The sequence below is a fragment of the Mus caroli genome, unplaced genomic scaffold (genome assembly GCF_978045245.1).
Source record: "Mus caroli unplaced genomic scaffold, Mus_caroli_1 scaffold_1, whole genome shotgun sequence".
In the NCBI taxonomy this organism is placed as follows: Eukaryota; Metazoa; Chordata; class Mammalia; order Rodentia; family Muridae; genus Mus; species Mus caroli.
The window spans coordinates 189,630,460-189,652,572 of NW_028227256.1; the positions used below are offsets into that span (position 1 = coordinate 189,630,460).

At 48.3% G+C, this 22,113-nt stretch overlaps 1 pseudogene; it reads right to left on the reverse strand.

The window, feature by feature from the left end:
• Window positions 1-337: 337 nt before the first annotated feature.
• Window positions 338-3,826, reverse strand: LOC110296655 (placenta-specific gene 8 protein pseudogene; annotated as a pseudogene).
• Window positions 3,827-22,113: the final 18,287 nt, after the last annotated feature.

Genomic DNA, 22,113 nt, shown 5'->3' on the forward strand with positions numbered 1-22,113 from the left:
CTGGTAGATCCTGGCACAGCCTGCACAAGGTTAGTTCCATGTAATCGATATGTGCTGGTAATGACATCCCATGACTCTGGGTATTTTTTTTTTCTTCTTAGCAAAATCTTTTATTTGGTTTCTATTTAAAATGTAATGTAAAAAAATTATAAGCTGGACTATTTGATGATATGGGAGCAAGGAGAAACCAAGTCGAAGAGTGACATCCATTTAAAATACATCAAAAGGCCCAATTAGAAAGATTCCAGTGTTCTGCATTTAGATGCATCCATCACATCTCAGTTGCCAAAGATTTGGAAAGACTGGGGCTGAGGGGGGCATGTGCTGAGTTCAGCTGCTTTAGCCGGAACCCTCACCATCCAGCCTGTTAGAAAGTGTCCATGGCTCTCCTCCTGGTAATGTCTCTCTTGATTTGGCACACAGAGCAAACAGGACAAGATGGTGGCCATGTAGTCATCACAAGTAGATCCAGGAATGCTGCATCGGGTTCGGTAGAGAGTCCTCACTGCCACCGTTATCCCACACAAATAACATTCATTCATGTCAGCTGCCACTTGACATCTAAGACAAGTGAAACAAAAGGTCCCACAGAGGCAGACTCCGTAGACACTGAAGCAATCACACAGGGTGGTCTGCCAGGTGGAATTTTGGGGAGCAGGAACAAATCCAGGTTGACTCACAATGACCGTTGGTGCCTGAGCTATCTTCAGTGCGAGGTCTCAAAAGACCAGGTAGTTCAAAAGGTTTGGGCAGAACGGGTCCTGTGGTCTGGGGTTGAGTCTTACTACAAATGGGGGGCCGCCATAACCAATTGTTCCCAATTGGACTACTTCAAACAACAGAAATGCATTAGCATTAACACAATTTGGGATTACCAGATGTCTTAAATCATGTTAGCAAGGCCAGTCCTGTCCCTGCTTCTGGTGACTCAGAGAGGCCTTGGCATGTCCTTCCATCTCTGCTCCACCTGAGTTATCTTTCTCCCCATTTCCACAGCCTCTCTCCTTAGGACATCGCTCATTAGATTAAGAGCCCTGAACTCAGGATGGCTCCATCTCAAGATCCTGGGAGAATTTTGCCTTCTGAGGCAACGAACTGGGGTGACATGAGTCCAGGGCTGTCCATAGCTACACTGCTCTCACAGAACACTGAGGAAGCTCTGAGGCTAGAGGAGAACATGGTTCACACAGAGCAAGAGGCCGCAGAGAGAAGGGTGAGAATGGCGAATCCAAATGCCAAGTGTGAGCCCAAGGCCGGCTCCCCCGTGTTATGGAGACTTGTAGTTCTCTGGGTTGTTTAACCTGGTCTGAGCTGAGTGTCTCTCATTTACAAGAGTGCTCAGGCTGAGGATGTAACTTACTTATTTAGTGGATTACTCGCTTAGAATGCATGACGCCCTGGATTTGATTCCCAGTGCCGTATAAACCAACTGTGGTGTCACAAGCCTGCAGGCCCAGCACTTGGGAGGTGGAGGCAGGAGGACCAGAAGGTCAAAAATATCTTCAGCTACCCAATGAGTTCAAGGCTAGCCTGGGCTATTCTGAGAAAATGTACATACATACATGCATACTACATACATACATACCTATGTACATGAATGAGTTCATCCTAGCTAGTCAGCTTTAACTGCCAAATTGACAGAACCTAGAATTTATCTGGGAAGAGAATTTCAATCAAGGAATTGCCTCTCATAAAGGCCTGTGGGCATGTCTGGAGGCAGGGATTGTTCACTGAGGTAGAATGGCCCAGCCTTCTGTGGGTAGCACCATCCCACAAGCAGATGGTCCTAAACCGTATGAGAAAACTAGATGAGCATACACCTGAGTGCCAGCCAGCAGCTGCTCCACAGTTCCTGTTGTGTCACTTTGTGACGGGAGTTTTCTCGGGGAGAGGCAAATGGTGTGTGGAATAGCAAGCAGGCTTGTCTGGCTTTAGGTTCCTTCTTGAGTTTCTGACTTGGCTTCCCTCTACGAAGGACAGTACCATGGACGTGTAACCCAAATAAACCCTTTCTTTCCCAAAGTTACTTGCTGTCCCATTGCCCCAAATCCCAGCTGCTCTCTTGCCCCCAGGATCCTGTTTACCCTCTAACACCCAGTTCCAGGCCAATGCCTCCAGAGAACCTTCCATCACCAGAGCTTCCAGTTTGATGTTTTTTTCTTGGTTGCCTGCACACTGGGTACATCTCTGCTGTGTCCTGTAGCAGTCATGCCAGAAACTATTGGTCTGTATCCCTTATGATCCAGAGGTGAGCTCCTGCCTCCTTTTCCCTCTGGTGTGCAGTGGCAGTCTCAGTACAGAGAAGGTGTGTGCCAACAAGCAATGGGCTTGCAGTTTGCCTCTGCTGGGGCAAACTGTAGACAAGACCAGAGACCTTGTGGAGAATAGGGTGCCCCAGCTTCACTGCTCCAGCTAGTGGGATGGAAGTCTACACAGGCCTCCACAGCCGCAGCTCCCAGACATCTGCTTTCTTTTGCTTGCTTATTTTCCAGCTCGCCTCAGTGGAACTCACTGTTGGCTTACTTGGCACCCCGGGCCATTTGGCCTTCAGTTAGGCCCAGTCTCCCAGGTGCTGGCCAGAGTCCAAGGTAATCCTTGAGATCACTCTGAGTGTTGATGGTAAACGACCCAGGAGATTAGGTTACTGCCGGATAATGTTCACTGCCTTTGTTCAGATCCACGTGATGCTGCAGGAGGAGGGACATGGGGTATGAATTATTGAGGAAATCTCAGGTTCTCACCAATTCCCTAGTGATGCTGATACGCCCTGAAACCTGAGAGGAGTGACCCTTAGGTGCTACAGCTAGGATTGAGTATGAGTCAGAGCCAGCCACGGATTGAGACCCAGAGTCTAGAGGTTCATCACAGCCCCATGTGGGAAGCCCTGTCCACCTCGGAGTTCCCAAAAGATCTGCAGAGAGGAAGGAATGGCCCCCGGACAGAAACCCAGCTGAAAATCACTCTAGCTTCGGGCGCTGTGAAGACGAAGAGAAAACAAGCCTGACTCCTCCTGGAAGAGCTCAGGGGAGGCACGGTCACCCCTAAAAAGATACTCAGTCCATTGTAGGAGGCCTGATAACAAACAAGGTCCAGGTAAAACATAAATACCAAGCAGGAGGCCAGAACTAGCCAAGCTGCTGTAGGGGCCCAGCCCAGGATTAGTACCCAGGCAGCCCCACTCCCCTGAAGCCTCCATATACTCCAATACAGAGCCTTTGCAAAGCATTCTGGGAACCAACTTGTTTCCTACTCCCTTGGAGCATCGTGAGATGCAATGGCTGCCAGGGTGTTGTCTGTAGCCTGTTGTCTGGGCTGCTATCTGGAAGACAGGGGAAGGAAGGAGAGAGGAGAGGCCGCACAGCATCCATTTCCTGTTTTCCTTTCCTTGTTAGGAGGCAGCTCACATGTTTGCTTAGGCTTCTGGCCACCTGTACTTTGACTCATACTATCACAGACAGCTATGTTGCAAGTGTGTGTGTGTGTGTGTGTGTGTGTGTGTGTGTGTGTTCATGTGAACCCACCAGGTCTGAGGTGCAATTCTACAAACCTGGTATTTGCACACTTGTACATCTGTGCATGGGTGTGGTCAGCTGTCATAACTTCTGTTTTTCCCAGGTGGTCCTGTGCATATCCCTGTGCATATGACCTCGTGCTGTGTTCATGCTCTGAACCTTCTTTAGCAAACACACTGAAAGTTTCCTCTCCAGGTACAAAGTTCAGAGCTTGATGACATCAGTTTAGTATTCCAGTCAGTGAGCTACAGGGCTCCATCTCCACCTCCCAAACCTGCACCACGTCCGGCTTCCATCCCTTTCAACTTCTGCATGATGTGCGAAATCTTTCCCAGAATACTGATGGTGCCTCCTCTTCTACTCATTCATTCTTCAGACCAGCTGTGCATCCTCTCAAGCCACTGTGGGTTGAGAAGCAGAGACGAGTAAGATCTGGTTTCTGTCCTCATGAAGTACGCATTCATCATGAAGAAAGACCTCAGCTCTGCTCAGCTGCTCAGAGGCAGACTCTGATAAGCCACAGGGACATGGGGAAGGAGGCGTATCCCCCAGAGGGATACAGGGAAGGGAGTGGGCATAAACCCCACCTTCTCCCAGAAACCTGGAGGCCCTTCTTTGAGGTCGCTCTTCTGGCGCCAAAACTAGGAGAGGCTTAGTCTTTACTAAGAAACGAGGCCTGTTCCTTAGGCCACCAAGTTTGTAGAAGTTTGTCACAGTAGGTACAGGAGATGAATGTGACAATGTATAACCGAGCATTTACAAAGGTTCAAGTGCAATTCAGCACAGGAGGCAGTGGGCAAATGGGGAGGGGCAGCTAGACACTCATGTGGGTGAGTTCACAACCTTCCACAGCTTTTGACATATACAAAACAAACTCGAAATGGGTCAAAACCTAAATATAAGCAGAGTAGTGGCACATGCCTGTAACCCTGACACTCGGGAGGCAGACACAGGAGAATCATGAGTTCAAGGCCAGTCTGAGCTATGTAGCTAACCAATGTTTCACAGAAGTAACTCAAAGGAGAAATGCTGATTGCAAAGCCAAAGTCTTGGCTGAGCATGGCAGCGTGTCCTGTAACCCAGGCACTGAGAAGGTTAAGGCAGGAGGATTGCAGAGAGTTCAAGGCCTGCATGGGCTATAACGTGAATAGCATGCCAGCCACGGCTCAAAAATAATCACAAAGCCAACCAAAAATACTAAGTATAAAAACAAAACCATGAGACCCTTGTAGAACCACACAAGAAAACCTGGTACTCTCCTGAGAGGCAGTGTTTCTTAGCCATGATACCAAGCATGAGCCATGCAGTTTAAAACTTTATCAACCTGACAACTTAACCTAAAAGTCTCTGTTATCATTTTAATTTTTAATGTCATTTTTAATGATGGTTCTTAAATGTTTTAACCTCCCTAGTAGCCCATCATCTACCAGAGGTAGTGGAGAAGAAAGGAGATGGGGGCGGGGGGAGTGGACCTGTTCAGAAATTGTTCTTTGTAGTAAATCTCATCTGTGTCCTCAGGAAACTAGTCGTTTAGTTCACAGGTGGGCAACGACAGCTCAGTCCACTCGCTTTGCGGGTATACCAGTAGTCCAATCTGGTAATGTTGGGGTAGCAGTGGCAGTGACAGACCTAGCAGGAAGTGCCAGGCCTTAGTCGACACAAGTGGACAGGAAGGACCAGAGCCAGTAGGAACATCAAGGAAAGTTCTCAGCTGTGCCTCTCTCAGCGAATCAAAATGAAGATCAATGAAGACGTGAGACCAATAAACGTTTAGTTATACAAACAACCCAAGCTCAGCCTTCTTCATTATCTGTTGAATCTTATTTATATTCTCTCCAAACATCACGCCCACAGGTCTTATCTCACTATGTGTCTCACCTCAGCTGTCTGTCTCAGCTGATATCACTCTGCCAATCGGCCCAAGTCTGAAGAAGTGACAAGAAGCTATAACTCACCACCAGAAGTTTTTTTGATGTGTTTGTCTCTGTGGAGTCCCAACAAATGATGCTCAACTACACAATGTCAGATGGACCAACAGATGTGTGTAGTGAAGAATTCTTCATCACATGCCCTTTCCCCTGTGTCTGCTTCAAGAAAACACTTCTTCATGAGTCTGCTCCAGTAAAAACCATGCAACACAACTGAATTCCCAAAGAACCCTGAAGTTTCCACTCCACTCTGTCCTTTATGAGTCACTGCTGAAAGAATGAAAACCCAATCACAGATAAAGAAGTTTTATTTTGATTATATTTCACACACACACACACACAAAACCCTCTTGGGCTCAATAATAATTAACCCTTTAAAATCAGCAAAGGATTTTACTTTCTCTCTCTCTCTCTCTCTCTCTCTCTCTCTCTCTCTCTCTCTCTCTCTCTCTCTCTCTCTCTCTCTTGACAGGGTTTCTCTGTATAGTCCTGGCTGTCCTGGAACTCACTTTGTAGACCAGGCTGGCCTCGAACTCAGAAATCTGCCTGCCTCTGCCTTCCAAGTGCTGGGATTAAAGGCATGTGCCACCACCACCTGGCCTAAGATTTTACTTTTAAATTTGATTATTATTTGTGTATTGAGACAGGGGCTCACTCTGTAACCCTGGCTGACCTCAATCTTTCAGAGATATGCCTGCCTCCATCTTCCTAGTGCTGAAATTAAAAGCAGGAGCCGTCTTGCCTAGCTACTTTTTAGAATGTGCATATGTGTGCATGCCTGAGAGTGGCTATCCACCACTGGTAGTACAGCATCTGAGGAGGCCAGGAGAGGGTGTCACATCCCCTAGAATGTAAGTTTAAGTTTAAGATGTTGTGAGCTGCCAGATACAGGTTCTGGGGACCAAACTGGGGTCCTGTGCAAGAGCAACAAGGACCTTTATCAGCTGAGCCATCATTTTAGCCTCAGGCAAAAAGATTTGTTAACAGATTTGTCATCAAGCCACAGAAAGCTGTGTAGAATTTCAAGCTGTCAGGAAATGTAGAAACAGCCGGGCGTGGTGGCACACGCCTTTGATCCCAGCACTCGGGAGGCAGAGGCAGGTGGATTTCTGAGTTCGAGGCCAGCCTGGTCTACAGAGTGAGTTCCAGGACAGCCAGGGCTATACAGAGAAACCCTGTCTCGAAAAACCAAAAAAAAAAAAAAAAAAAGGAAATGTAGAAACAAACAAACAAAAACAAACAACAAAAACCACAGGATGCTAAGACATCCTGATTAGAACCTCAAAGCCATCAAAGACACAAAATACCCACATCTCTTAAGGCCCGTGGATTTCTATTCACTCCCTGCCCCTCTCTCCCACCCACCCATAAAAGCAATGTTTTACAGATAGCAAAGGGGAAAATATCTCCATCTCAAGAAAGAAATTTTCTTTAGGTGGAACTACATTATGAACTAACCAGTACCCCAGAGCTCTTGACTCTAGCTGCATACGTATCAAAAGATGGCCTAGTCGGCCATCACTGGAAAGAGAGGCCCATTGGACATGCAAACTTTATATGCCCCAGTACAGGGGAACGCCAGGGGCAAAAAGTGGGAGTGGGTGGGTCTTGCGCGCGTCCGACTCTACCAGCAAGAACGACGCTGCAACAGGATCCTTCTGCACACGTTTATTGGGAGAGCTTGATTGTAGAGGCGAAAAGACCCTGAGCCCAGCCCTGGTGCTGCTTTATATAGGCCTAGGAGAGGCGTGTCTCACACCCGGATTGTGTTGTGCTTGGTTGATGCTTACCACCTCATTTGCATTCCTACATCTGATTGGTTACTTTCTCTCTCATCTGATTGGTTAACTTCTCTCTCTTCTGATTGGTCAATTTCTCTCTCATCTGATTGGTCAATTTCTCTCTCATCTGATTGGTCAATTTCTCTCTCATCTGATTGGTCAATTTCTCTCTCATCTGATTGGTCAATTTTGGTTAATTCTCAAAACCTCATCTTGGCAAAAAACTTTCCTGCCTATGTATGCGTGGTGGCCAGCAGAAGCCTGTGCCACTCTGCAACGGCACATGTGGCTTCCCACAGGTGGGTAGGGGAGTGGGGGGGGAGGGTATGGGGGACTTTTGGGATAGCATTGGAAATGTAAATGAGGAAAATACCTAATAAAAAATATTAAAAAAAAAAAAAAAAGAGGGGCTGGTGAGATGGCTCAGCAGGTAAGAGCACCCGACAGCTCTTCCAAAGGTCCTGAGTTCAAATCCCAGCAACCACATGGTGGCTCACAACCATCTGTAACAAGATCTGACTCCCTCTTCTGGTGTGTCTGAAGACAGCTACAGTGTACTTACATGTAATAAATAAATAAATCTTTTAAAAAAAAAGAAAAGAAAAAGAAAGAGAGAAAGAAAGAAAGAAAGAAAGAAAGAAAGAAAGAAAGAAAGAAAGAAATTTTCTCTCAGCGACAGCATGGGAAACTTACTTAAGAGGCACTTTACCTGAGGAAGTTTTAGATCCTCGGGCTATCTACGATCTATACTGTGAGCTGTGGGCACCTGAGTTTGCAGTAGGGAATGCTATGGGTACAGCCCTGCACACTTGATGACATCAGTGTTCGATGTCACAAAGTTGGACATTTTCACTGGACGAATAAGACAGAAGACAAAGTGGGGAGAGGGCAGAAAAACACCAAGGAAGATTCTAATGAAGCCAGTCTGCCATAGGTGTAGCTGTCTTGGCCATCTTGGTTGTCACCATGACTACATCTGGAATCAACTAAACCCAAGTGGCTTGGCACACCTGGGAAGGCTTTTCTTAAGCATATTATTTGAAATAGGAAAGCCCACCTTCAGTCTGGTCCAGACCTTTTGGTGCAGCCCAGATAAAAGGCTGTGGGAGAAGGAAGCGTTGTTGTTTGCTTACTTGCCCTTACTTTCCTGGAAAGTTCATCTATCCTGGGGTGTGGCTGTGGGAAGCCATTGCAGAGTGGCAGTTACAGAGTGGCAGTTGCAGAGTGGCAGTTGCAGAGTGGCAGTTGGCTACTGCTGGCCACCACACATACATAGGCAGTAAAGGTTCTTTTGCCAAGATGAGGTTTTGAGAATTAACCAAAGCTAACCAATCAGATGAGAGACAAGTTAACCAATCAGATGAGAGACAAGTTAACCAATCAGATGAGAGAGAACGCCTCTCCTAGGCCTATATAAGCAGCACCAGTTCTGGGCTTGGGGTCACTTCGCCTCTGCAATCAAGCTCTCCCAATAAACGTGTGCGGAAGGATCCTGTTGCAGTGTCCTTCTTCCTGGCCAGTCGGGTGCACGCAAGATGTGGCCAGTGTTAAACCTATTTCATCAGGATTCCAGGGCAAACTGGCAGCTCTTCAGGACGTCTTCAGGGCTCTAGGCCAAGGGAAACAGCCTTGAGGACTGGACCAGATTCTCAGCCTTTCTGTCACACCACAGCTGCTGTTGAGCTCTCCAGACTAAATCCTACAAGCCAGGCTCATAAATCCTGTCTCTATATATAAAAACTACTGATGCTCTCAGAGCTAGCGACCCAGGTGGGAGGAGGTCTATATCTGCCTTGAGGCAGGAAAGACAAGGGTAGAAAGTTTGGCTGGATTGTCTTCAGTATTTAGGGACCAAAACAATCAGACCTACCAGATGGCCCAGCTATTGCATGCTGAAGGTTTATCCAAGAGAAATGAGCATGTGGCCATTCAAAGACTCACACACAAACACTTGGAAAGGCTTTGTCTAGAATGGCACCACACACAAACAGCCTGCATATCCTCCTTCATTGAAAAGACAAGCTATGAGCTGTTAACACAGTGGAATGATATGCAGACAAGCATTGCCTGGATGAATCTCACAATTATCATGCCAGCCAAAAAAAAAAAAAAAAAAGGGCTGTCCTGTGCCACGGCTTACACCCAGCATTCTATAGTAGGAGTATACAGTATCAAAAGGCAGATCAGTGGCCTGCGGTTAGGAGTCAAACTAGGTATCTAAGGCAGAGGAAAGGATCTCAGAGAGGCCCAAGGAGCGGGGGAATAGAGATAGATTCTTCGTCACATGCCAACTTCAAGGGTGTGTTCAGAGGCCAAGACCTCTCAAAGTCTGCACTTTAAATATGTGCTGTTTGTCTTGCATCAGCCAGACCTCAACAACAACAACAACAACAACAACAACAAAAACCAAAAGCTTAAGCAGGATGGCTCCAGCGTTTCCAGCGTTGGTGTGATGGATGGCTCTGCACACTGGTGGAGGCAGGCACAGATTTGGGACCAACCTGCTTCTGGTCCTCAGTCCCAGTCAGCCCTGGAACTGTCACCTCTGCACCACCCCCAGCCTGAATGGACCAGCAGGCTGCCTCCCATCCCTCCTGCTCTCTGTACCTTGATGTGTTGGCTTTTCACCCTCTGGAGGAGGCTCTGTGCTTACCTTGCAGGGACCCGTGAAGGAATGTGGGGAAGATGGTTACAGTGTCTCCTGAGAAAAAAAAACCCTATTTATTCTCAGTGTGAGTGACAGAGAACACCAGGGCCAGGGGTATCTGTGACCCTTTCAAAGCCGTCTTCTTCTCTTGTGTCTTACCATTTCTATGTGGTAAAACACCAGGACCAAAAGCAATTTGGGGAGGAAAGGGTTTATTTCAGCTTACAACTCTCAGGTCATAGTCTATCCCTGAGGGAAGTCAGGGCAGGAACTGGAGACTGCAACTGAAGCAGAGGCCATGGAGGGGTGCTGTCACTGGCTTGGTCTTGTGACTTGCTCAGCCTGCTTTCTTATACAACTCAGGACCACCTAACTAGGGGCGACACCACTCACAGTGGGCTGGGCCCTCCCACATCAATCACTGATCAAGGCAGTACTGCACAGACTTGCCTACAGGCCTGTCTTACCAAGATATTTTCTCAAGGGTCCCTCTTCTCAGATAGCTCTAAGTTTGGGTCAAGTTGGGAAAAATTTGCAGCACAATTGAGCCCTTGTCAACATACACACAAACACATCACTTATTAAGCCATAACCTGTTGGCTTAGAGTTTTCTAACTTACTGCTAATGATGGTTCTTAAACGTTTTATCCTCCCTTCTAGCTTATAGAATACAGGGGAGGTAGACCTGTTTAGAAATTGTTCTTTGGAGCAAATCTCATCTACGTTGTCAGGAAATCAGCAGTTCAGTTCACAGAATTCAATGGCTGCAGCTCCGTTCACTGTCAAACACTTCACAGCAGTCTAATTCAGTAGTGTTGGGATAGTACGCACGAATCAGCAATGGTGGCATGATCTAGCAGAGATGGCCAGGCCTCAGCTGAATCTGCATGAATCAGCAGGAGGGACAGGGCCACCAGGGACATCAGGAGAAGATCAAAGACATGAGACCAAGAAGCCTTGCAAAGCTAGCTATGCAAGAAAACCAAGCCCCCCCCCCAGTCACTATCCTTTGAGTCCTATTTATACTCCCTCCAAACATCACGTGTCCTCCATGGGTCTGGCCTCAGCATGTGTCCCATGGTATTTCCAAAATGCTGGGATCTATTCTGATTGTGTTGCATCTTTAACAACCATCACTCCTGGGCTATTTTCAGGGACTCTAACACTCCCACATGGTGCCAAGTCTCAAATTCTCTCCATGACCCTTTTAATCCTGGGTCTTCCGCTTCCACTGAGACTCCATATTCACCAATGGCCTCTCCTGTGCCAAGCCTCAGCTGCTCTCCATGACCCCCTCATGCTTTCAAAACCAGCACCACCTGAGAGACTCACATAAAACCAAGTACCAGGAGCCCATCAAATCACACCCCTTTCTGATCTCAACACATTAAAGCTGTGTTTTCATGTATCGTCTGACACAGCAAACCCTTACCTTGTTCCTGTGCGGAGATTTTAATGATTTCTCATTGAAGAGTGGGATGTCTGGTCTCACATCTCACACACACTAGGCAAGTGCTCCACCATGAAGCTACACCCAGTCCTTAAAACAATGTTTGCTTCTGGAAAAATAAGCATAATAGACAATTTGTTAATCTAACACGTCTTAGTATAGCGTGGACAGTGCCGAGGGTATACACTCTATGGTGGATCCCATATGCAATTCTTTTTTTGTCTTCCAATATGGAGACTCTACCACAGTGACTCCACCCCTCACCTCTCTGCTCTGCAGGTCACCACTCTGGCACATTTCCGTGAATGTGAGAAGTCTACATACCTCCTATGATCCAAGTGTTATATTTATCTGTCTTTGCTTTCTTGGCCGGGGTTTTTTGTGTATCCCAAGCTGGCCTTGAACTTGCTATATAGCCAGGACTTAGGGAAAACCTCTAGGTCCCTTCCTCCCAGGGTCTCATCCTAGAATGCAAGGTCCCCACCCTGGCTTGTTGAACCTGGAACTGCTGCTCCTATACCTCTTGAGTGTTGGTATCAGAGGCTGATTCCACCACATTTGTTATAAGGAGTGCTGGGAACCGAACCCAGTCTCTGTCTGTATTTGACAAATGCTCTAACAATTTAGCCAAATCCCTCATTTACCCTTTTGTGACTGGCTTGTTTTACGTAATTCCTTGAGGTTTTTGCCTTTTGGAGTATATATCAACATTTCCCAGGATTTCCTTTTGGCAAGACATCTATAGACAGGCAACAGTGACTCATACAGCATAGTGAATGGTCTTTGTACCTCAAAAATGCAACATACCTGTAATCCTAACTCTTAGAAGGGTTGAGGCAAGAGGATTGTGAATTCAAAGCCAGCCTGGGCTACATAGTTGTAACCCTTTCCCAAAAAAAACTTTCTATGAGATCGCCTAGAACCAACCAAACATAAAAGAGATTTTTTTTAATTAATTAATTATTTATTTATTTAAATCCTCAAACACCTAGAATAAGTGAGAGCAGACTAAAGCCCAGGCGTTGGGAACACTGCTCTGGTGAAATGGGCCCTCCCAACCCAAAGGTCCAGCCAACCCTGGACAGAAACGCTCTTTTACGTGTTATGCATTGATATGTGCTATGGTTCCTCCTGAACTCTTTCTTAGGATTGCCCTCGGAATGGTAATGTAGGCTTACGCTGCACAGGCATTGTAAGTTGCCTAGAGAACATTGATATATGCAGGAGGAAGTAGGTAGGTAATATGCAAATACAATGCTAATTTATTTTATGGGAGCAAATCAGGGCTTGGTGTGGCAATCCTGGAATCGGTCCTGAGGTTAACCAGGGATTGTTCAATGGCTCTGCTAAGAAGTTATGTAGCTGTAGAGACCACTAGTCCTTCATGACATCCCACAGGGGGTCAGCATGGTTGATGTTTGACAGGCTTTATGTAGGAGAGAGGGATTCGTGCTGGGGATGCTTGTGGGAAGGAAGAAAGGTAGAGGAAGCTGCAGTGGGGGAGGGGAGGCTGGAGTCCAGAAGCCTGGGGGTAAGAGACTAGGATGTGCTCAAGGTGTCAGAAGCTTGGATAAGGTGAAGCAACAGGGTCAGTTCTGTCTGTGAGGCTCTCTCAGGAGCAAAGCGGGCAGGGAGGGAGACCTGTCCCCAAGTGACATCTGACCCTCTTCCAAACAGGTGTAGCAGGTATTTCTAGATCTGAGTGCACGGAGAGGCTGACACATGACTGACACCCTCAACTTCCCATGAGTCATAGCTATAACTTGGGGGGGCGGAGTGGATTTCCTCTTCAAATCACAGTTCACACCACATCTCTTCAAGATACAGTCCAGACTATTAATCAAGAAGTCTCCCTTCTTCATAAGAACCTTAGGTGGCTTTCAAGAATCCAGACAATGGAGTCAGGAGAACCAGGGAGCATTTGTAGCTAAATGAGTGTGTTCCAAAAGAATGAAAGTTTTCCCTCCCCTCTGCTTGGCACATAGCTCACTGGAATGCTTTCTCAGTCGCGTAGGAAGCCCTAGTGGGAATCTCAGATGAGCACTCCCATATGCTGGAAGCCTGGCTGATTATCTATACAGACGGGGAGGAAGGGTCTGGAGCCCACTGCACAGGGAGCCTGTCTAAACCCAGCCAGGCAAGTGCACTGGGGATGCACATAATCTCAGGATTTAGGGAAAACCTCTAGGTCCGTCCCTTCCTCCCAGGGTCTCATCCTAGAATGCAAGGTCCCCACCCTGGCTTGTTTTCCTCCCTTTGGGAGAGCTTGAGTCTGACTGGCCAGTGACTCAGCCATCTTTGCCCTGGGGAATTCTTGGAAGGAGGTGAGGAAACTGCTTTCTGTGAAGGTTGTGCCTGGGCCTGCTGGAGAAGACTGGAGGCTGCAGAATGCGGTACAGCCACCCCCTAGAAGTCTGAATGACAGGAGAAGGTCCCTGCATTATCATCCCTTAAAAGTTACTGGCAGGGGAGTTAGGAAAGTTCTAGAAATGAGCTCATTGGGTTTGCAAATCTCCTTTGGCCTGTCTGACCCGCTTGGGCAGTTGTCCTCAGCAGTGGCAGCAGCTTCATTCAGGTCACATTCCGTGAGGTAACAGGAAGCACTCGGGTTACAGTCACACTATTTCCAGCACAGGAAGGCCTTGGTGGGTGTGAGGCAAACTCTGCTTTGGAAAAACATGGGTCCTCTCTTCCACAGACACCTCCTTATCATGTCACCCTCAGAGTACCTCATCTCTAGCCTTACCTATTCACGCCCTTCCTTGTTCAGATCACTCCAGGACAATGATATACTGCCTGGTGTCTGGGGACCGATTGCCTGTGCAACTTGACTTACAGGCTGCCGCTCCTAGACCAAGTTGAAATCCAGATTCCTGACAGCCTTTGCCCCATTAACCCTCACACCCAGAAGGTCGAGAGCCAGGTAGCATCATAACCTCATCATTTACCCAAAAGATTTGACCTCGGAAGTGTCAGATGCTGTAGACGGGGAGGGTCGCTGTTACAATAAATAATGAAACTGCAATTGGCCAATGTTTGCGGTTCTTGCTCCAGGGCCCCAGCACTGGGCATGCATTACCAAATGTCATCTCCACCGTTTTAAAAGTCAGTCCTGAGATGGGGACTATCTTTAACCCTTTAGTAAAGAAAACCAAGCGTCAGTAAGCCAGAGGCTAAGTCTCAAACATTCCCCGAGCTGTGCTTCTGTCTGATAGTGTCACCAGTCTGCAGGGTCATCCCCATGCCCAAGAGGGTGTATAGCAACTGGCCGCTTGGCCAGGCGGAAGAGGTCGGTAGGTCTGGATATAGTCAGAGCCTGAAATTCTTAAAAGCTCCTGTCTTAGTCAGGGTTTCTATTCCTGCACAAACATCATGACCAAGAAGCCAGTTGGGGAAGAAAGGGTTTATTCAGCTTACACTTCCATACTGCTGTTCATCACCAAGGAAGTCAGGACTGGAACTCAAGCAGGTCAGGAAGCAGGAGCTGATGCAGAGGCCTTGGAGGGATGTTACTTACTGGCTTGCTTCCCCTGGCTTGCTCAGCTTGCTTTCTTATAGAACCCAAGACTACTAGCCACAATGGGCCCTCTCTCTCCTTGATCACTAATTGAGAAAATGCCCCACAGCTGGATCTCATGGAGGCATTTCCTCAAAGGAGGCTCTTTTCTCTGTGATAACTCCAGCTTGTGTCAAGTTGACACACAAAACCAGCCAGTACAGCTCCCTCACATGGCTGCTGCTCCAGGGCTCAGCCCCTGAGGATGCTACCCTACAGCACAGGGGACTCCAGACCTCCAGCAGACAGCCTGGGTCTCTCACACTCCTCTGCTGTGTTCATTTCTCGGTCTTAATCCAGGAAATCAAGCCCCTGCAGCCAGGGAGCCCTCCAGAGGGGACAGACATCAGCACCCACAGTCACACTCCATAAACAGCTTCCAGGACAATACACTTAACAGCACAAATGGTCACTCTAGACCTAACTTGAGCCAAGCTGGCCCCATTGGGGCACAGCCTTCAAGCACACTGGGGTCAGGGCTAAGCAGGAAATAAAACCCACAGACAGCTCATATCACCTTGTGGTTCTTACTCTGGTTTCAGCTATGTTTGGTGACTGGATGGCCTTTCTTCTCACCCCTGAAGTCCCCCACTGTGTGCCTGACATCTAGAATGGTGGCTGACACCTGGGACGGGAACAGGGAAATGAATGGACAGAGGGCTGAGCAGATAAAGAAGAGATGAGAAGCTGGGCTTGATGACATGTAGTTTTCATCCCAGGATTCGAGAGCCTGGGGCAAGTGGATCCCTGAGTTCCAGGACAGCCTGATCTACAAAGTGAGTTCTAGGACAGCCAGGAGCCAGTCTTAAAGAACTAAAATAGAAGAAGAGGGGGAGGAAGAGGAAGAAAAGAGGAGGACCAGGAGAGATAGATGACAGCTGAGTGAGACAAGATGAAGGAGGTTGGTTGACTGACTGAAGCTGGGGTAACTTGCTGGTGGTTCCTGAGAAACCCCGCCTGCCTTCCCTGCCTTCCCAAACCCAGCTCCCTTGAGCAGGTAAAAGCTGTGGCCTGTGGATCCCAACCTCCGCTCATCCACTTTGCTACCTTTCCTCTAACAGCAGGTGTGGGTGGGTGGGTGGCTCACACGACAGAAGTCAGAAGCTCAGGGCCGGCAGGGTCGATGAGGGCAGTGAGGAAGAATCCTAGACCTCTCCTGAGACTGTGGTGCCCTGCTGGACATCTCTGGGGGTGATAGTAAATATTGACCGCCAGCTTGGCAGAATCTTGAATTACTCAGAAGACAAACTTCCAGGCATGCCTGAGAGTGTTTCTAGACCGGGTTCATCGAGGTGGGAAGACTCAGCCTAAACGTGGACGGCAGCATTTCACGGGGAGAGGTCCTGGGCTGAACTAAAGGAGGAGGCGAGCCGAACTCCAGCATGCATCTCTGTGTGGTTCCTGACTGCAGATGCTACAGGGCAGCAGCATGCATCTCTGTGTGGTTCCTGACTGCAGATGCTACAGGGCAGCTGCTCATCGCTGCTGTCAAGCCCCGCCCCCTGACTGCAGCTGCTAGGAGACAGCTGCTCACCCCTGCTGTCATGCCCCGCCCCCCACCATGATGGACTGTACTCTCAAACTGTGAGCCAGATAAGCCCTGCCAGAGATAACGTCCCTTTTGTTGGGTACCTTTTGACAGCACAGAAATAACGAACACACCTGGCCTGTGGCTGCATTGTGGTCTGTCTTCCTGTGTGTTCCTTCTCCCTGTGTGTGACCGTTTCTGAAAGGCAACAGTCATTGGGTAAAAGCCCACCAGTGACCTTATCTGGCTGAATACACTGACTTTGGGCATCCTGTTCTGAGTGCATGATGGCCATGTGCTGAGGTCCTGGGATCAGGGCTCCACTACATCTTTTTCTGTCAGTTAGACTTTTACATCTAGGAGGGAGTCATGTTGGAAGGCAGAAAGGGGGAGGACCTGGGGAGACCTCCCAAGGATGTGGTCCCTCAGGCTGGGGAAGAAAAGGTCAGGTGCTAGGGGCAGTGGGCTTCCACACCCTGGTATCCCTGAGGCTGGAAGAGAAAAGCTGAGGGCCTAGGAGCTGAAATGAGGTCCCCACTCCACCCCACCCCCGATCCCACAGGTATCATCAGAGAGAGCCCACATCTCACAGGAGGATGGCACGGATAGACCTTGAATGTTGCACCCTGACAAGAACAAGAGCTGCCAGGGAAGGAAGCCATGCTAGAATTTCAAGCCTCCCTTTCTGGAACTTTCCATCATGGGTAAGAATACAACACTCTTCACCTCCTTTCTGAGACACAGGAAGAGAAAAAGGTCACTCGTGGGCACAGGTCTGTCTGGGCCCAACGCCATCACTCAAGCACCAGGTCGGCTCCCTTTCTTCATTTTTTTTCAATCTTTATTTCTTTTCATTTAACAAAATGATTTATTTTATATGGATGAGTTGTCCAACCTAAATATTTGTATGTGCACCCTGTGCCTGCAGTACCTGCAGAGGCCAGAAGAGGGTGATAGAAACTGAAGTCAGAGATGGTGAGCCGCTTGCAGTCTGTGTCTGGGACCAGAGCCTGGGTCTTGCAGCAGCGCTGTTAGCTGCTGGGCCATTTCTCCAGCGCTCTTTTAGCTTTTTGAGAATGTTGTGGGTGTTTTTTGTTTGTTTGTTTTTGCTTTGTTTTTTGAGTGTTTGTTTTGAGCCGAAGTCTAAGTAGCCCAGCTGGCTTCCTACTGACTCTATGACCTTGAAATCCTCTTCTTCCTGCCTCCTAAGTGCTGGAGTTACAGGTCTGAGTCGCCAGCCACGCTCAGACTGGGGATTGGACACCAGGCTTCTTCCTGCGTGCTAGGCAAGCACTCTGTCAACTGGGCCAGGTTCTTGAAGTTCTTTCTTCACCCATCTTTACTTCCCAGGCCATCTCTGATGGTGGGCTGCTTCTAACCTCCATCAGGGGAGAGGAAAAAGGGGTATTTCCCAGTTTTGGCCTGGCTCGGGCCCTTGGTAAAAGCGGCCGGTAGGTATAGTTCTCTGTTAAGGCATGTGTTTGCAGTGAGGCACACACCCCTCAGAGTGAAGCTGGGGAGCATGGCAGAGCCCGGCTCACAGCATAGGGAAAGAACTGAAGTCAGGTTCCGGGCTGCTGGAAAACCTGGGTTAGGGGAGAGCCTCCTGACTTGTCCCCACTCTCTCAGCTCGTCACCTCCCTGAGCTGTCTGTCTTCTCTAGGTGCATCTATTCAGTCTGGTTGCTGCTAGCCCCTCTCTACGCTCTGGTAAAGCCTCTAAGCGCACATTAAGGAGAACTCTTATCTGCAGTGTGTCTGGGAAGAACCTTCAAGCAGGAGAGTCCCACATGCAGGGCTCCAGCTTCACCCTTACGGGCTCACATCAAGGTCATGGTGGGTGAGGGGGAAGAGACAAGCTCAGAACAAACCCTCCCAGGTTATCCAACCTATGAGTCCCAAAGCCCCTTCGGAACAGCTCCATCTCGAAGAGCACTGTTCACGGACGGTCCCAGAAACGGGGTCAGCCTTTCTATATTCAGACACCAAGCAATCTCAGAGCCTCCTGAGGGCGTTTCCCTCTGCGAACTCGCATAATGCACACGTCCCTACACACACATACACACTCACACACACGCACACACGCGCGCACACACACACAGAGCGTGACAGCCCACTGAAAAATCTCTGAGCCATTTCTAGTCTCCCCGTTCAGTGCCTGGAAGATGCAAGTCCCCCCGTGTGACCACAAGGCCAGTTGGGCTGAGGAGGGACTGATGGTCTTGTCCCTGGATGCTCATCAGACCCATCCAAGGGGGCCCCCCAAATTACAGAAGCCCAGACATCATCATTGGCCCCAAATGAGGAAGTAGCTGCCATAGCACAGGCTTTCTTTTTCCTTCTCATCTTCCTCTTCCTCCTCTTCCTCCTCCTCCCTCTTCTTCTCCTATCTTTTCATTTTTCCTAAACTTCAGGGTATCACTGGAATGGAGGTGAGCTGTTGAAAATAACTTCTTCTCTTCTCTCTCTTTTGTTTGTTTGGTTTTTTGTTGTTGTTTTGTTCTTAGATGGGGTTTCTCTGTGTAGCCCTGGTAGTCCTGGATCTCACTCTGTAGACCAGGCTGGCCTTGAACTCAGAGATTTGCCTGACTCTGCCTCCCGAGTGCTTGTATCAAAGGTGTGTGTCACCACCCTCAGGCTGAAATAACTTCTTGATAATAATGCTCCAGCTGCCAATACTTGCCAACCTTGTGTCTGTTTAACGTGGATCTGAGTAGGTCCAAGGCTTATCTAATACCGTTTCCTGGTACTCTCAGAGAGGAAGGGCTGTGTGGCAGCTTTGCCTGGTGCTTTTCAAATCTGCTGCCCATAACCAAGGTTGGCATCTGCTCATGGCCGGGACAGTTTCCAACTGGCCACCCCAAACACCAAATGCTAAAGGGGTGAGCTTTAAAGAAAGGAGATTTGTTTTGGCTCAGTCTTGGGCCAAGCTGAAGGCTCTGCATCTGATGGCAGCCTTGTTGCTGGCAGAGCCCCAAGGCAGGCAGGGCATCTCGAGGCCAAGCTGACAGGGGGACTCCCTCAGATGTGTGTCTCAGGAGAAGATGGAGGCCACGTCGGGTATCTTGGCAGGAAGCCACCTCCCCTGAGTGGCTGACTGGCAGGGGAATCCTCAGGACCACACTGAGGACCAGACTTTGATGGAGGAGAGCCAGAGGAGGCCTGAGCTGCTTTTCTGACAGCGGCCCAGTAACGCGTGCACTGCTGACAGAAACACCAACTGCCCGCAGACATCCCAGCATGGGGGGTTGGCCCCATCTCAGGCTGACCCACTTGGGCAAGCACACCCACAGAAAGGCCTGGCTGGTCTTTTCTTCCCTATGTAGTAACAAGCCATGAATGACTGCCACTGGCTTCGGGGAGTAGCTCCCCTCCCACCCATTCATACTGTCTGCAGACTCACAGGACTCCGCTGGAAGTGCTGTCCCCTGGCTTGGATTCCCGTGTCCTGTCATTTCTTCTTTTCCTTAAGATTTATTTTTATTTTTAGGTATGTGTGTGTATGAATGCATGCCACCTGTGTGGGTACCTGCTGAGGCCAGAAGACAATGCGAGATCCCTGGGAACTGGAGTTAATAGGTGGTTGTGAACTGCCTGAGGTGGATGCTGGAGAGAGAGCACTGTGTGTTCTTAGTCACTGAGCCATTTCTTCAGCCCTTGGTGTCACTTGACACAATTTTCCATCTCTGGTAGAACCAATAAAAGCCTCCTGTTTGGCCATTCCTTCCGGTTTTCACTCACTTTCAAGGATCTCCAAGCATTTAAAAGATTATTTTATGTATATAAATGTGTTGTACGCATCCAAACTGGAGGTATGGATGGTCGTAAGGCACTATGCAGGTTCTGGGAAGATCCATGTGCTCTGCAACAGCAACGAGTGCTCTTACCTGCTGAGCCATCTCTCCAGCCCCTTCCCATGTGTTAATACATACATTTTTCCTGCTAATCTTTCTTGTGACATTTTGGCTCCTTGGTCTACACCAAGATCCCAGGAACAACAGTGCTGCCCAGCTCCTTGAGGTTGAGGCGGGAGGATTCTGAGTTCAAGGCCAGCCTGGACAGTATAGCAAGACTATATGGAAATCAAAACCCATATCATCTGTTTTCTGCAGACAATAGTACATTGCTACCTGAAGTGGAAATTTAAGGGTTCTTTGGGAAATTGTTTAGATGGTATTTTGCTGGAGCAAACACATAAAGGAACATTTTAGGAAATAGACATATGTGAAAGACAAAGGCAGACTCATGAAGAAATGTTTCGCTGAAACAGACACAGGTGAAAGGATGTTCTGCTAAAGCAAGCGCGTGAAAGGACACGTGATGGATTCTTCAGCAACAACACACAAGTATTGGTCCGCCTTACATTAAGTAGTTGAGCTCTGCTTATTGGGACTCCATAGAGACAAACACAACAAAAACTTCTGGTGGTGCACTGCAGTTTCTTGCTACTTCCTTGGACTTGGGCTGATTGGCAGAGTGATGTCAGCTGAGACAGACGCACGTGCTGAGGCAAGACCCATGAAGGACACATGATATTTGGAGGTATAAACAGGACTCGATGGACAGTGGCAAGGGGCTGAGCCTGGCTTGCTTATAGAGCTAACTGTGCAACACTTGTGGGTCTTGAGTCTGCGCTGATCTTTGCTTCACTGAGAGAGGCACAGCTGAGACCCTCTCCTAGCATCCCTCCAGGTCCCTCCTGCTGACTTGTGTCAAGGCTGAGGCCTGGCTGATCCTGCTAGGTCATGCCACTGCTGCCACTAACCTGACTCTACTGAACTGGACATGCTAGTGCATCTGTGAAGTGTTTCCAAGTGGACCAAGTGGCTGCTGCTAACCTGTGAACTGAATTGCCCATTTTCAGACAACATAGATGGGAGTTGTTCCAAAGAACCTTTTAAAACTCGTCCACTTCCCCTGTATCCTTTCTTTTCACTACCTCTGGTGGGAGGTGGGGTAAAAGAGAAATTAAAGCCTTTAAGAACCATCATTAAAAATAACATTTAAGGGGGCTGGTGAGCTGGCTCAATGGTTAAGAGCGCCGACTGCTCTTCCAAAGGTCCTGAGTTCAAATCCCAGTAACCACATGGTGGCTCAGACCATCCGTAACGAAATCTGATGCTCTCTTCTGGAATGTCTGAAGACACACTGTAGTAAATAAATAAATACAGTCAATAAATAAATAAATACAGTAAATAAATAAATACTTTTTAAAAATAGCATTTAAGAGCCGGGCGGTGGTGGTGCACGCCTTTAATCCCAGCACTTGGGAGGCAGAGGCAGGCAGATTTCTGAGTTCAAGGCCAGCCTGGTCTACAAAGTGAGTTCCAGGACAGCCAGGACTATACAGAGAAACCCTGTCTTGAAAAACCAACCAACCAAACAAACAAACAAAACCCAAACGTTTAAAATAATTAAAGTTACAACTGCCACTGGGTGAATTTTAAAGAAAAGTTTTATTTTGGCTCACAGTTCTAAGGATCATCAATCAATGGTGGCTCCTTACTTCTCGAGTCCCAAGACAGCGAAGGGCAGCATGAGGAGCGGGGGTGGGGAGAGGAGATTGTTGGCATGCGTGCACATGAACGTGTGTCCTCTGATCTGTCTGTCCCCCTGGTGTCCTCACTAAATCTTGGTTATCACCTAAACAATCTCTGCCCCAGCGAACACAGATTAAATCTCCCCGCTCTGAATATACTTTATACTTAGAGA